Raw genomic sequence first — 16,113 nt, forward strand, 5'->3', positions numbered from 1 at the left:
TCTACAATTGGAAATCATTCATGTTAAACAGTCAACTCCAACTATCTTATCGTAAACCACAATCATAGTGCTGTTATATATGTGAGATGTCGCCTCCAAGCGTATATTACACTCAACCTAGGAGCTTCACAAAAGGTAAATATTAATTTGCTAACTGATGAGTTTACGTGTTGAAAGGCAAAAATACACTATTTTCTGATACTGACTCAATAATGTTGAATGAATAGCTGTAGATGCTATTCACTCCCAACATGCAACATACGAGGAAATGGAGAGTGCGCATATAACATGGTACAATGTAATGTGTAGTAATGTATCCACATGGATGGAACATAGTATCCACGTCGTTCTGGAAGCAAATTTTAGGTATATGCGCACCCTCAATCACGTGCTATCCAGATGGCGCTGATTTGTTCAGAATAGCTGCGTCAGGTTTAGTATCTGACTCATTGTTTGCTGTAACTGTGGCATTTTTTGTTCCACAAATAGTATCTACAAAGTCAGTGCGCTTGCATGAAACGGAAACACACAGTTGAGAACCAAAGAGCGTGAGCTGGCCATGAATCATCCTTTCCTTGCCAGTGAACCAGTACCACAATGAAACCACACTGTTTAATCGCCATTACCAGTGTAAAAGCACCCCACTCCACTTGGCTCATCGAGTCGCTGGTTAGTAGCAAGACGCCAGTCATTGAATCATGCTAATGTAAACTGCTGAGTGCTGTATGTAGGCCACACTGGTCCCAGAAAGATTTCAACTGATCTGTGTTGAGGATTTGGTTTTGCAAAGGAATTTGTGTGTATTTTGATACTGTGTGGGATGCTGTAGGATCGTCAGCTGGAGATGAATTTTGTGGTGTGTCGGCGGAATTACGTGAAGGTATTTGTATACTGTATCGGCGGAGGTTCACCGAGTTATTGCTAGTGATTTATATAATGTATCGACGAAAGTAATGGATGTTGTAGCTTACGAATGTTACGAATTATCGGTGGATGAAGTCCAGATGAAAGAACTCCACGCAGCCCCACCTCCAACTGTGATGTATGGGCAACTGTGTCCGTCACCTCACATGCGTAGCACAATTTTGCTGAGGGGTGCTGACCACGGGTACTGGCTAAGAGGTCTCTTTGGAGCACTACGGCCTGCTCAAATTAGTAAGATGACAGGCCCTAGCAGTCACAATGCAGTTGAAATACAAAAGAAAGCAGTTTGCAAAAATTCTGGTAAGTGCCTCTTACTACCAAAACACTTTTTCGTTCCTGAATTACCGCTTGGAGCACCTATCATAGTAGTAGCCCGATCCGCTGCTAGGAAATTTAATTCTGCCCTCATGTTTTTAACTGCAGTTCACATTGCACAGCTTCTTTATTTAATCTTGATTCAAAATGTTCTGCATTTTTAAGTACCTCCTTTTTTACGGTCTACTACTCTACCTGACAAATTATTAACAGATATAGTGGTCCCTTCCTAAAGCGCATTTTGCTTCTGCATACAAATTTTCACTTCACCACCCTGTTCATTCTGCATTTTATCCAACCAATCCCCAAAAACTCAATAGAAAACGAAAGAAAATTTTGTCCACCTCGCGACAGAACTAGCTGCGAAAATGAACGAATCTTTTGAGTGTTTTGCAAATGAACAAAAAGTAAAAATGGGAGATAATTTCTAGCGTTTATCAAGCGAACAATCCACTCACATTGCTAGATTGAACACAGGCGTAGAAGAGAAGCACACTTTTTGGCACCTGGATCCCTTGTACTGTACTGCACAGCTTGCCCACGATCGAGAGGGGTTTGTCCGCTCAGAACCCATGCTCGAGTGACCATTTTTTTCTGTTCGTAAATCGTCTGCTACGACTCAATTAGTGGATTTAAAAATCGTACGTAAAAGTTTACCAGAATTGGTAACACAATTAAAGTCAGATGTTAAGGTATTAAAAGACACACAGTGTAAATTACAAAGTACTGTGCAGCACCTAACTAATAAGGGTAGACAAATGGATAATGAATTTGTTAGCTGGCTGCAAGAAAAGTTCGAATGAGTTACTATGTGCCTAACTGCTCAATGTAACAAAATTAATAATTGCTTCGTTAAATGGTTACATGAAACTAACACACTAATCAACGAAGCCTTCAAAAATTAGCAACGAGTTGTAGTATGGAATATATGTGCAGAAGTGGCTGATCATGGGAATGATAGCGAAGAAATAAAAGCTGACCCAGGTCAGCTTAAGTCTGTGCTTACATACTGAAATGTTGCAAAAATGTTATCCCGGCTGAGACACAAGTTGAAAATATGCTCACTATTTTTTATTTACTTAAATTTGCCATATTTCGTGACAGTACCTTTTTCATTAGACGTTTACACGGCGATATAGTCTTGGCTTCAGTTGTCTAAGTATGATTCCACAATGTGTCTTTGTTGGTTGCAGAATTGACGTGGTTCAACGTGTTTCTCTCATTTTGGTGTTTCAAATACAGTTTCTTCAAATGTAGTTTCTTCTTTTTTTTAGTTAATACAAAATAATAGTAACATACTTCAAAATTATTTTTGACGGCGACCTTCACATTGTTCTTCCGACAACACCATGGTCAACACACACCAACAGTTAGCTGCCGACTAAGTACAGTCAAAGACGACTCCAACGTCAAAGATGTTTTACACCACACACAATCTTCCAGTTGTAATCAGTCTCTTTGCTATTCTTCGATACATTTTCTAATAATAATCAATATGCTTTTACTCTCAAAAACAGAAGTAAATTAACATATAATAAGACAAATTATAATAAATCCTGACAAAAAATATAAGAAAACATTTACAATTCGGTATCGACAAATACGGTAAAAAAATTACATCTCCCAGATCCATTACAACTGCTCCCCAGGGCTTTTGTTCTTATGGACATATACAACAAAATCCCGACCACACTCAGTAATGGATCTGTATTACACAATTAGTACATTAATGATGCAGTCTGATAACCTCTTCCAAATTTGGACTCTTTGAATCTGTGGACTTGTTACTGGCTGTTGTTGCAATGATACTTCCCCATCAATCTCATACACAAAAATTCAAGTAAAGAAATTATTTGACATGACAAATATACATGGTATAAAACATACATGAGAAATATTCTATCATACAGCATACAGATTGAAAATAGTAGAAAGGCAAAACTCATTTCCCAGAATAAGATTTAAATTTTTTTAAATAAATATTAATGTTAATTTCATTATACTTACATATTGTACAGTAAAAATGATACTGGACGTATATAGTGTAATGTGTTTTTCTCTATATTTGCCTTATATATATATATTTTTTTAACTTCGGATTTTTTTTATTTTTATATTTTTTATATTAGTCATGGGTTTTTTTTGTTTTTTGTATAATTTTTTTTTGCTTATGATTTTCTTTTTAAAAATTTTTTTTAACTCATGTTTTTTTTAATTTGTTTTTTTTTTCTTGTGATTTTCTTCTTTTAGTACAGTTAAAGATACATCAGTACTATCTAAATTTTTTGCAATTATTTATGTACACTTTCCTCTACTACAATATTGCTACAAATCACATCCTTGTGAAGAGTACTTTTGCTCCCCACAACATCAGTATAAACAACAATAAACTGCTCATATATCATGAGGCTTTATCTAAAATTGGTTTTGAAACTTATACCTTTGCATGCATGTCCTCACATGCATGCCTTCACCCACAGGGAAGACTTAGCTTCCAAAAATTAGAAAAATTCAGAAATGCTCACTATGGAGACTTTTTTTTTGTAAAAAAGTAAAAATAAATCTTTCTCTCATTTTTTTGTTACAACAGTGTTTTTTCATCAGTTTCAATTAACATGTGACTTCAAATTATTACTTTATACATGCAAATATACATACTTGGTTGTACGGGCAGTTTTGTTCTAACAAGCGTATTCCAGTGGAGGACTTTTGTTTTAGATGATAATAGGTTATTTAAATTTTGAATTTTTTTTTTTTTCGAAACCACTACTAGAGGATTATTATATGCACTGATACTCCTTTCTATTATATTACATCCTTCCATCTTTTTCAGCTCTTTCTCAACAGCAGGTCTTTTTGATATTGCAATACTGTATGGTTTTATGAAAAATGGTTCATGAGATTTTACCTGAAGCTCACACTGATAACCGTTTACCCTACCAGGTATGTCACTGAAAACATCACTGTATTCCCATAGCAGATTTTCTAACTGTTGTTTTTGCTCCCCAGATAAATTTTGTGTTTCTGAAATTTTCTAATTTACTAAATTCCCAAATTCAACTTCATCAGTATCGAATCTATGAGTTTCAATATTCTCCAATCTATTTTCTTTTAGTAAATTGATACTGTCAAAATTTCCATTACTCTGATCATCAAGTGTGTTCACAAAATTTGTCTGAATGTATTCCCTATCACTAGTTTCTATCAAAAGTTTTCTTCCAACCCAATCAAATGCTGTATTTACTTTTATTATCCAATTCAAACCCAAAAGAAAATCCTCATTAAATTCCTGAATTACAAAACATCCATGTGTGAACAACTTGCCTTCAATTAAAAATGTCACTAAAGCCTGGCTTTTTACCAATTTACTGCTCTTCCCAGTAGCACCTTTTATCTTTACCCCAACAACTGGCATTTCAACATAATCTTTCCCCACTTTCAATTTCTTGCTTAACCTTTCAGATATTCCCGAGATCTCACTTCCTGTATCAATTAAACATTTACCAATCCATGACCCAATTTGAACTTTTATATAAGGACTACAAAATTGATCACTTTTCTCAGAACCTGTATCCTCATGTAACAAATCACTTTCAATTTCCCCAAACCTATACTTATCAGAATCATATGGTATATCATTACATGTATTATTTGTCACAGTTATAAAATTTGCACAAGATACAAAATTGTCATTAGTACTCTCTATTATCTCAAATAGCCAAGAATTTTCATCCAAATCACATTGTATACTATTGAAGTACTTATCCTTCAGCTTTTCAAAAATAAAATATCTCATCTTTTTCCACCACTCAGGACATACAGTTTCACATACATTAATAAGCATCTTTCTAAAGTTCTTGTCAAAAGAAATAGTTTCACTGTTCAGCCATATATTCATAAGAAATGTGTGTGTATCATTAGTATCTGTAAAAGTTTCACTTTGGTTAGAAGTTATACATGTGTCATCGTTATTTGTGTAGTCAGATTCTTTACCAACAACATCAAAATTCACACTTTCACATACATCCAGCTTGTGAGCTTTATTCATCCTGGTAACATCCCTGGGAATCTCTATAATATTCTCACTATTTAATCCATTTTCAACCATGTGTATACCCAACTCCCTATTTAAACTAATGAAATACCTTTCCTCAACATCATCATCAATATCATCACCATCATTATCAACTTTATCAACAACATCACTATCATTATACATATTCAAGTCATACACATTCAAATTATCCCCCAAAATATTATTTCCCCTTTCTAAAGTTACCAGATCCCTTTCACCAATATTTTCATTCTCACAGCATGCATTCTCTCTTTCATTCACACACATCTCTGAACTACTACAAATTACATCATCTGACAAAGTGTTGTTCTTTTCTGCCCAAGTGTAAAACTCTGTTAAATTAAATGGATCACTATTACTTTTATCTACTGTATGTTCTTGTGTACTGAAAATTTTATTTTTATCAATATTATTTTCCTCTTGAAATTTCTTCAATAAGTAACAACTAATAACCTCATGTGATAGCTTAGGTTTGGAACTGTCATGTTTGGGTTTATGATACTCACATCCATTGGTCCTTTCATCATGCTCACCTTCTGCCTCAACCTTGCGGACCTTCAAGGGGGCATCTACTCGTTTTTTGTTTCCTGAATTACAACTTGTTCCTGTTTGAACTGCTGATTGTGGTTCTGCCAATGTCTCTGATCAACATTTCTGTTCCCATTCCTATGCCAAACATTACCTGATTGTCGGTAGTTTCTATTGTACTGATCTCTATCAAAATTTCTGTGATTTTGATCCCTAAAGTGTTCTCTATTTTGTTGATTATTACCGCGAAAATCATGTTCTTGTTTTGGATAAAAATTATGGTCCTTCTTTTGAAAATTGTTATATCCCCCTAAATTTTGACTAACACCATAATTGTTTTGTTCCCTTTTTTGAAAGTTATCATTTCCCCAATTTTGACCGTTACCTTTCTGAGTAAACCCACTGTGTGTTGTTGTTGTTACCCTATCCAACTTTTCAATATAATTGAGAAACTGCTCTACATTACTATCAGGACAATGAACTAAACTCAACTGCATTGCTGATGGCAATCTTCTCTTTAAGGTATCAATTTTGATCAAGTCATCCAAAGGTTTTGTTAAATGAATAAGTTTTTGAAGTTCACTTTTGCAAAATTGTTTCATGCTCCCATCTGATTCTCTATAGTTTCTCCCATTCAAAAATTCACTTTTGATTCTAGTTTGTTTAAGATCATCCCAAAAATTTTCCAGAAATTTTGATTCAAATTCTGAAAATGTCATCCCCATAGTTACAATCTGGTTTGTCCAAGTCAAAGCTTCCCCTTCCAAGAATTTTTTCACAAATTTAATTTTTATTTCATCTGATGAGTGAGGTAAAAAGCAATCCTTACAATACATCATAAAATCAACGGGATGTAAGGGTCCATCTACCGAAAAGTTTTCACTGGAATATTAGATACAAGATTACATGTGTTGAAATTGTAATTTTTTCTTTGAAATTCAATGTTAAAACTTTCAATTTTTTCGCTAAGTTCTTTGACAGATTTTTTGTTTTCTAAATCATTGCATTCTACTTTTTCTTCTAAAGTAACCAAACGATTGTCAGTTTTTTGTTCTACATTTTTTACTAAAACTTTTGTATTCTCATCCAAATTTTTAATTTCCCCTTTAATGTCATTAAAATCAATTAAATTTAATTCCCTATCTGCCAGTAACTCATTTTTTACAGTAGTAATTTCACCGCTCAATTTAGCATCAATTTCATTTACTTTTGCTTCCACAGATTCAATTTTTTCCTCAGCATTGCCAACTCTGTTCGAAAGATCACCCACTTGGGTATTGACTGCTTGGACTTGCAACAAAATGTTATCAATTTTTTCATCCCAGTAAGTCTTATTGTCGTCAAGTGTTTGTTTAATTTCTTTCGTAAAATTTACAAGAAAACTTTTTAAATCAAACTTATCGGTTCTTTCACTTTCATTTGACCTGTCCTGATGTTCGAAGTCTATTAAATTACTACTTTCTACTTTAGGCACAATACTCTCGAAAATCTCATAAGTCATTGTGAAGAACAAAAATTTATACACAACAATACAGAACAAGATAAAAAGATTGTTTTAACAAAATACGATGGTTTCGTGACTTATCTGGAACACTCTTCTACTGTTGCAAAACCACGTTTTCCATCTATGTGATTGTTGACCAAAATTCTTGAAGTATTTTCTTCTGTCGAAAATTATATTTTTTGCCGAAACATTTCTTCTCCAAAACTTTTACTTCCCGATGAACACAAACACTGTAACACACATTCTGAAGAAACTGGTATTAACACACAAAAATTTTCTTCCTCGTAGCACTGTTGAAAATCTCGTGAACACAATATCCCGGCTGCTGCCCCCAGTTGAAATACGGCAAATGTTATCCCCGACGAGACACAAGGTGAAATACGGCTAACTGTTATCCCGGCTGACGCCCACAATTGAAATACGGCAATCCGACTACAGTCCACAATTGAAATATTATATCCCGGATGAGCCCCCAGTTGAAATGTTGCAAAAATGTTATCCCGGCTGAGACACAAGTTGAAAATATGCTCACTATTTTTTATTTACTTCAATTTGCCATATTTCGTGACAGTACCTTTTTCATTAGACGTTTACACGGCGATATAGTCTTGGCTTCAGTTGTCTAAGTATGATTCCACAATGCGTCTTTGTTGGTTGCAGAATTGATGTGGTTCAACGTGTTTCTCTCATTTTGGTGTTTCAAATACAGTTTCTTCAAATGTAGTTTCTTCTTTTTTTTAGTTAATACAAAAATAATAGTAACATACTTCAAAATTATTTTTGACGGCGACCTTCACATTGTTCTTTCGACAACACCATGGTCAACACACACCAACAGTTAGCTGCCGACTAAGTACAGTCAAAGACGACTCCAACGTCAAAGATGTTTTACACCACACACAATCTTCCAGTTGCAATCAGTCTCTTTGCTATTCTTCGATACATTTTCTAATAGTAATCAATATGCTTTTACTCTCAAAAACAGAAGTAAATTAACATATAATAAGACAAATTATAATAAATCCTGACAAAAAATATAAGAAAACATTTACAATTCGGTATCGACAAATACGGTAAAAAAATTACATCTCCCAGATCCATTACAATACGAACTTCCACAATTGAATGAAAACATGGTAACTCAAGTGAAGAAGCTGTAGCAGGAAACATCCACTGTATGTAATAACGGGGCCGAGACTTCGACTGCTGTTGATGGAGGCCTCGCTGCACCTGATATCATAGATTACTGGAATTCTTATAAACAATTTGGGCGAGTTTTCCTATTTCAATAGACCTCTCCCAGTATTCAAGAACGCCCGAGGTAGGAGTACACAACCCACAACGTTATAACAGTAAAGGGGGGACTTCTACTGCTCTGAAAAATACACTCAAAGAAGAAAAAAAGGGAAGTAGCATGAAGGAATTACCTGACTAGGGCGGAAATGGGTTATATGTGATGGACATGTACAGACAGACGAATTATTACGGTTTCAGAGAAAAATGATCATTTATTCCAGAGAAAAAGCTTCAAAAAATGAGTAACTTAATAATGTGTCAGTCCAATAATGTGTAGTATTCCAAGAAACAGGCATTGAACATTGAACTATACAGATTGCATATAGAACTAGCAAATCACATAAAGTATACAAATTTTCTTGATGAATTAATTCACAGGGTTAGAGCATACACAGATAACTTAATTGGAAGAAAAAGTTCAATACAACAAAAGAAGCTCACCACAATGATAAATCACACAAACGTCTATCAATCACATCACCAATACAACAAGAGCACTTTTTACAAAAGAGAGATCAACAGACATAAATTATCTCAAAAAGGGAGCAGCCTGCTTGAAAGGCGCCCAAACATCTTTTACTGGCACACAGGACAATAGAAAATATCATAACAGAAACCAAACACATCATACAGCAAGAAGAAAATCTAAACGCACCTGAATCCAATGCAAATCTAACAAGAGAACTAGTCGCTGAGGAAATAAGAAACACAATGAAGGAGAACAAAACCATTATAAAAGAAAATACAATGACAACTGAAGAAAAAAACTAAAAAGAAAGAACAGAAAAATTAATGCAAGAAAATGGCATTACCACAAAAACCGACAAGGGTCATTCGATTGTAATCATAAAAAAAAAAACAGAAATACGTTGACAAAACGTTAGAATTCATCGAAACTAAAAATATCAGAGACTTAACAAGTTATTCAACAAACTGATAACAAACAAATTTACAGAACAGTCTGGAAAACATAGAAATAATTTTTGCAGACACATAGATTAAGAGAATGATGCAGAAAAATCCCCACTTCAAAAACATGGCCTAAACTTCACAAACCTTGAATTCCTGGGCATCCATTGATAAACTTTACCAAAGCACTAACATACTACTTAGCCAAACACATACACACTCTACTACAGACAATATACAGTTATTGATTGGTGACACCATAGAGTGATGTGGGCACAACGACCATATAATGAATGAAATTAGAAGGAAGGTCAGCGTTGCCCGTAATTTTGATGATTTATTAACAGCAAAACCGATTTTTGATCACATAACGATCATCTTCAGTGCTGGAAGTTAAAAATTTTCATTATTTTTTCCCTTTATTGTGATTTCATGCCTCAGCTGAGGCGGGCTGGCAGCGGCCTACATACGCCACTCTTCGGCCAAAAGACACAACATAAATACATGGAAGGCATAGAAAACATAAAAAAGATGGTAAACACAAGATGAACACTGCACAAGAAAATCAGAAGTCGTTCGACGGAAGACACTGTAATGAAAGGCGGCACCAGTTGAAAACAGATGAAGATGTCCAGGTGGAGACACGAATGTGGTAGAAAACACTGACAATGACACTGTACACAACCAGAGAGGCACTGATGCACGGAAAACATTGGCAGCGATCTTCGGCAAGGCACTCACACTGACAAAGGGGGAGGGGGCTGCCTCCAGGAGAAGGAGAGGTAGGAGTGGAGGAAGGGGGGGTGGAGCCAGTGGGAGGAAGAAGGGAGAGCAGGGGGAAGAGAGAGTGGGGACTGGAAGCCCGGAAGCCTGGGGAGAGGGGCGGAAGTGGGAGACGTGGGAGAGAGGAGGGGGAAAAGGAAGGTGAAATGAGGGAGCCCTGGGGGAAAAAGAGAGGGGATGGGAGGGGAGAGTCAGAGCTGGTAGGAGGGGTAGATGGACGGGACAAAGACATCATCAGGGAGGGGGAGTTGGCAGAAGCCACTTTGGGAAAGGGGATGGAGGATGTGAAGATGGAGAGTAGGTGGGATGCATGAATACAGGTGTGGCAGTGGGCAGGGATGGGCAAGGATGGGAGAGACAAGTGGGTGTGGGTGATTGAGCTTCCAGGAGGAGTAAAGGATCCGTATCCATTGGAGGAAAAGGAGAAGCTGTGGGAAGGGAATCAAGTCGTATAGGATCCGCATGGAGGATGGGAGATGGATGCGATAGGAGAGGCAGAGAGCATGGTGTTCAAGGATTTGGAGGGACTTCTAGTGGGTGGGAAGGGCAGAGATCCAGGTGGGATGGGCATAGCAGAGGATGGAGTGGATGAGGGATTTATATTGTGTGGAGGATGGTGGAGGGGTCCAGACCCCATGTGCAGCCAGAAAGGAGTTTGAGGAGGCGCAGTTGGGAGCGTGCCTTGGCTTGGATCATCCAGAGATGGGGGTTCAAGGAAAGGTGACGGTCAAGTGTGACACCCAGGTACCTGGGGGTTGGAGGAACCGAACCGAAATTAGAAATTGTCACCACAAACAATAAGAAGATCGTAAGCGATATACACTTGGAATAGTAATTGTACTAATGAAACATTTTTTCAACTGAAACATCGTGGCTCATTATTTGTATCCTAGTGCGATTGCGCTCCAGATACCCACATCCACTGAGATTCCTGACGTTTGGTAGTGCCCATCCTGTATCCTACAGACCATCTTCAACACCTTGGTCTACCATCCATCTTTCTGTACATATTCACATTCGCAACCTACCTGGCAAACTGATGGACCTCCTGTTCACTTCGAAGGATCTACAGAACTTAAGCACATGGCAGTTCTACGTTTAATGTCATGGAACTTGTCTCATTGTGTATAAATGAGAAAACTAAAATTTGTTATGGTAATCGAAATAATGAACAAAGAATATGAATTCCATTTTGTAATGAAAGAAGAGAGTACGAGAGGAATGTAAACTTTATTATCCACGAAAATTTAGCATAAATTCTCCAAACGACTGGTCGTTTTTGAATGTGCTAACAGTTGTTGAATATATGTATTGTTCTAGAACCTCTGTTCACAAAAATCTGATCAAATCATGATAATGTTTTTCTGTAATATATTAAACCCTCATGTAAATGTCAAATGAAACCATAAACGTAAAACGAAGACTGAGGTCCGCCCGTCCTTCTTTGGTTTCGCCTCGTTTTCAAGTGTACAGCGCCTGAATAGATGGACGAACAAAATAATTTGAGTCACAAGTGAGAACACAGACAGCAGTAATAGTCAGCGACGTTAACAGTCACCAGAAGAAAAAAATTCTCGAAATTTTAGACTCTAATTAAATGCAAAGAACCGCAAGCAGTCAATCAATGTATGTCAGAAACGCAATAGAAAGAAAAAAACCTGTATCCAACAGTCTTGATGATAAATTAATATAATGTATCTTGTAATGAAACAGTTTTGAAAATGACCTACATTCACTTCAGGTGAAATGATGTTTTATTGAATGTCGATCTCAGATGCAGGTGTGCGTGCAGTGCTTAACATTCAAGGGTCTTTCACAGTGTCAGCTGTAAGAATTTTCCCCTGCATAAAGAGTAATACTTATCAAATGACAGCGTCTGGTAAGTTTGAGTGAAATAGTATTTTATTTTGTGAAGGTATCTATGTAAAGCTGTGATGCATGTACCTCTGTAACCTTAACAATATAAAAAATTGACATATATCTTACTGTTAACCTATTGTATATACACACATACAAATGTAGAAAACAGTTACTTCTTCTTTGTCTCTATGGCTCCAAGTCTTCACTTATTTAAGTTTATGTGATATCTGATTCATATTTAAAAAAGTAAAAAAAATTTCTGAGTGGAGACAATGTTATTTAAATATCCTTTAAGTGAAAACGATAGTAAAAGTGTTTAATGCAATCAAATTAAGGTGTATAAATACAGTGGCTTTGCGATTGTTTTGCTATAGTTTTAAGTCCCATTTTGTGCTTGATCACAATTTGATTGTTACCTGTGTTACAACATGCTATCTTATTTATTGTATGAAGTTGGACAGCATTTCTAGATAATGTCTTCTGAAGGTTCAACTACAAAAAATTACCAAACGAATCCTTCTCCAAGCTAACTGTGGGATATAGCTATTTTCAGTAGCCATTTAAGTAAAATCAATGGCATTGTAATATGTTATTGGCTCTCGTACAGACAATTACGATGAATCAAAGAGAAATTTCATCTTTTGACCCCAGTCCTCTTTTTAAAACACATCAAATTTCCGATAAGTTCCTTACGTAACTTATTGGTGGACGATTATTTGATTTAATATCTAAAACAATTTTACTTCAAATTGAAGTTGGCAATGTTCTTGTCTGACGCTGAAGTATTTACATATTACCCAATGTATGCAGAAGTATTTACTTATTACCCAATATAAGTATTCCCATTTGCAGGAAAGCATAGCAGCTATTGCAATCTTCCACAAAATTTAATGGACATGTTTGTGGCAAGTAGACTCTTTCTATAACTTAATACCACACTTTAGAGAAAGACACTTGCTATTAGCAACTTTTCTCAATGTTTTTCATTACCTCTTAGACAAATAAGCACTCTTTATGGAAGCTAAGCCCTTTTGTGTTTAAGAATAATCAAAAAAATTGATTAGTGTTCACACATATTCTTTCTTTCTGACAGGTGCTGAATGGAACATATGGCCTGTTGAACTTGCTGTATCATTTTAATAGTACCAAGTGAAATGGAAAAACAGGGAAAGGGCACAATTCAACTGTTCATGTCATAAAAGGTTTAATATGTCAACGGAACTTAGATATCCACAGGCCAAATGTAATATGCAAAATCAAATGTAGAAAAAAATTCAATCTTTCCTGTAGTAAATACCAAAATCACGTTAAGAAAAATGTATGTACATTAGAGAATAAATTTCGTCGAAAAACAAAATGTGTCTTAAGTTTATTTGATGTATATATGTCCTATTACTCATAAATTTATAATGTACTTCATGTAAAAAATAAAGCCACAAACTGAGGGAGTAACTGATGGTTCCTCTTGAGCTGGCCAAAACATATATGTACGAAAAAGTGTGTGCTGTTGCCTTTAATTTACATCATATGGAAAATCTAGTTTTAATCAGTAACTGACTTAAAACACAGCCACAATGCATTAGCTAGCTGACTACATTGATAGGGACCCTCCTATATTACAATGACAGTAATAACAATGACTTCTAGAAAGAACTACTGTTAACATCACGTGATAAACCATTAGGTCGCGCGACACAGTGGAATCATATTGTAAAGTGTAAACATCATAGTGGTAACATTTTTGTCATTTTCCTTCTACATATGCGCTGTTACTTAGGCAACCGAAAGGGCCCATCTGTCTAGTGGCTGTCATTCGTTACATATATAGTACACTCTACAACTCTTATCTCATCATCATTAACCATTCAACAAATACAGCGTCATAAAGGCCTCATATCCACACCTTAAGACCTTGTGCTATGCTCTTCAATGCATGTTCAGAAACTTTTGTTACGTATCCTAGCCACATAATATTACGTCATTATCCGAATCCTTCTTCATCTCTTGCAATCAAGCAAAAAACTTCCTTTGTCCATTTACAATCGAATCGACTCGTCACATAGGCCGCCCATTTTCTTTGCATTTTCATTAATTATTGTTACAAATTCCACTCTATCAGTTTACTTCCACTCTATCAGTTTCCTTCAAAATTTGTTTCTTTTCGTGTCTCTCCTATTGATTCCCAAGACAAAGCTCTCGAATCACAGCTAAGTAAACGTCAGTTCTTGAGTAGTTTTATGTTAAAAGCCCGTATTTCCATAGAATACATAAAAATTGGTAAAACACAGTGTGTTGTAATAGTGCTTCCGTTGCATTTATTTCAACGAAACCTCTAGTTATCATACGACTTCAGTACAGGTTGAGAGTTCGGTATAAAGCATAAACTTCTTGCTGGCCGCGGCTAGGTGGAGAATGAACGCTGTGAAATGCTGAAAGTCTGTGAATAAAACCATAGTTCGACGTGCTGCTACGAAAAATCCAGCCAGAGTCAAACACCAAGTACAGTCCAATGTCACAGTTTAGGTCCTCAACAACAGGGCAGCTAGTGCGGATGATATAAGCATATAGACTGAATACGACACTGGTTTTTGGTCTCAGTGGTTCAAATGGCTCTGAGCACTATGGGACTTAACAGCTGAGTTCATCAGTCCCCAAGAACTACTTAAACCTAACTAACCTAAGGACATCACACACATCCATGCCGGAGGCAGGATTCGAACCTGCGACTGTAGCGGCCGCGCCGTTCCACACTGAAGCGCCTAGAACCGCTCGGCCACAATGGCCGGCTTGGTCTCTGTACAGGGAATTTTATGCTGCTGGAGAAACCATGGGATCCACCACGTCATGTGACTTGGTGAAAGTGGGAAGGTCTCCACTTTAGATATAACATGGAATTTAGGGCTCACTTTCCATAAATTTCGTAAAAAATGTAGAATTTGGGTTAAATTTCCTCGACAATATGACGAAAAACACGTTTTATCCATGTGCTTCAGACGTATCAGTAAATAACAACAAAAAATGGCCAATTAACTTGTTTTCACTAGTTTTCATCTAATTTTCAGATTTTTTTCGAATATTTTCACTACTTTTCAAAGTTTTTCACCTCTTCTTTCGAAACCGTCTTTTAATAACCAATCATTTCCTTATTATTTCGTAAAATTTGTTACCGCTTCCCACGATAGTTATTTACTTTTTTTTAATTTTCTTGTAAACTGAGTCGGAAGATACAAACTACATCTACTTGAAATAAATATTGAGAACAAAAAAATGGAAATACTTCAACCATAAATTAAAAAAGATTTAACAGTATATAACGATTTCTTCATGTTCGCTTCTTTGTTCTTGAAAAACTGAATTAAAAAAAAATCATCAAATTGGTAACAAAAGCTGGACAAAAAGATGACTAACAAGTGGGAAACAAAAAGTGGACCGATAAAGAGAACATCAAACAGACAACGAAGATATGGTAAGAAAAATATGACCATCGAACGGACAGCTAAATAGATTATCAATTGGACCACAAAAAGGATAAAAAAAATGGTAAACAAAAAAAGGACCACAAAACGGATAGCTAGAAATGTACAGCAAAAAACTGGCTATCAAAAGAACAGCAGAAAGTGGAAAACAACAAAAAAGATAATTAAATTGAGGACAAGAAAAGACCACCAAGCAAAATGACAATTAAACTGAAAACAACCATCAAAAAATGGAAAACAACAAGAAAGATAATAAAATTGAGCACAAAAAATGACCACCAAGTAAAATGACATCAGATATGGACAATATAATATGACCATCAAATGGAGAACAGAAAACTGACAAAAATGTGCATCAAATGACAACAAAAACCTGATTACAAAGAAATGACCATCAAATAGACTACAAAAAATGGGCAACAAAAAAGGACTATGAAATAGGT

The sequence above is a fragment of the Schistocerca cancellata genome, chromosome 1 (assembly GCF_023864275.1).
Source record: "Schistocerca cancellata isolate TAMUIC-IGC-003103 chromosome 1, iqSchCanc2.1, whole genome shotgun sequence".
Taxonomy (NCBI): domain Eukaryota; kingdom Metazoa; phylum Arthropoda; class Insecta; order Orthoptera; family Acrididae; genus Schistocerca; species Schistocerca cancellata.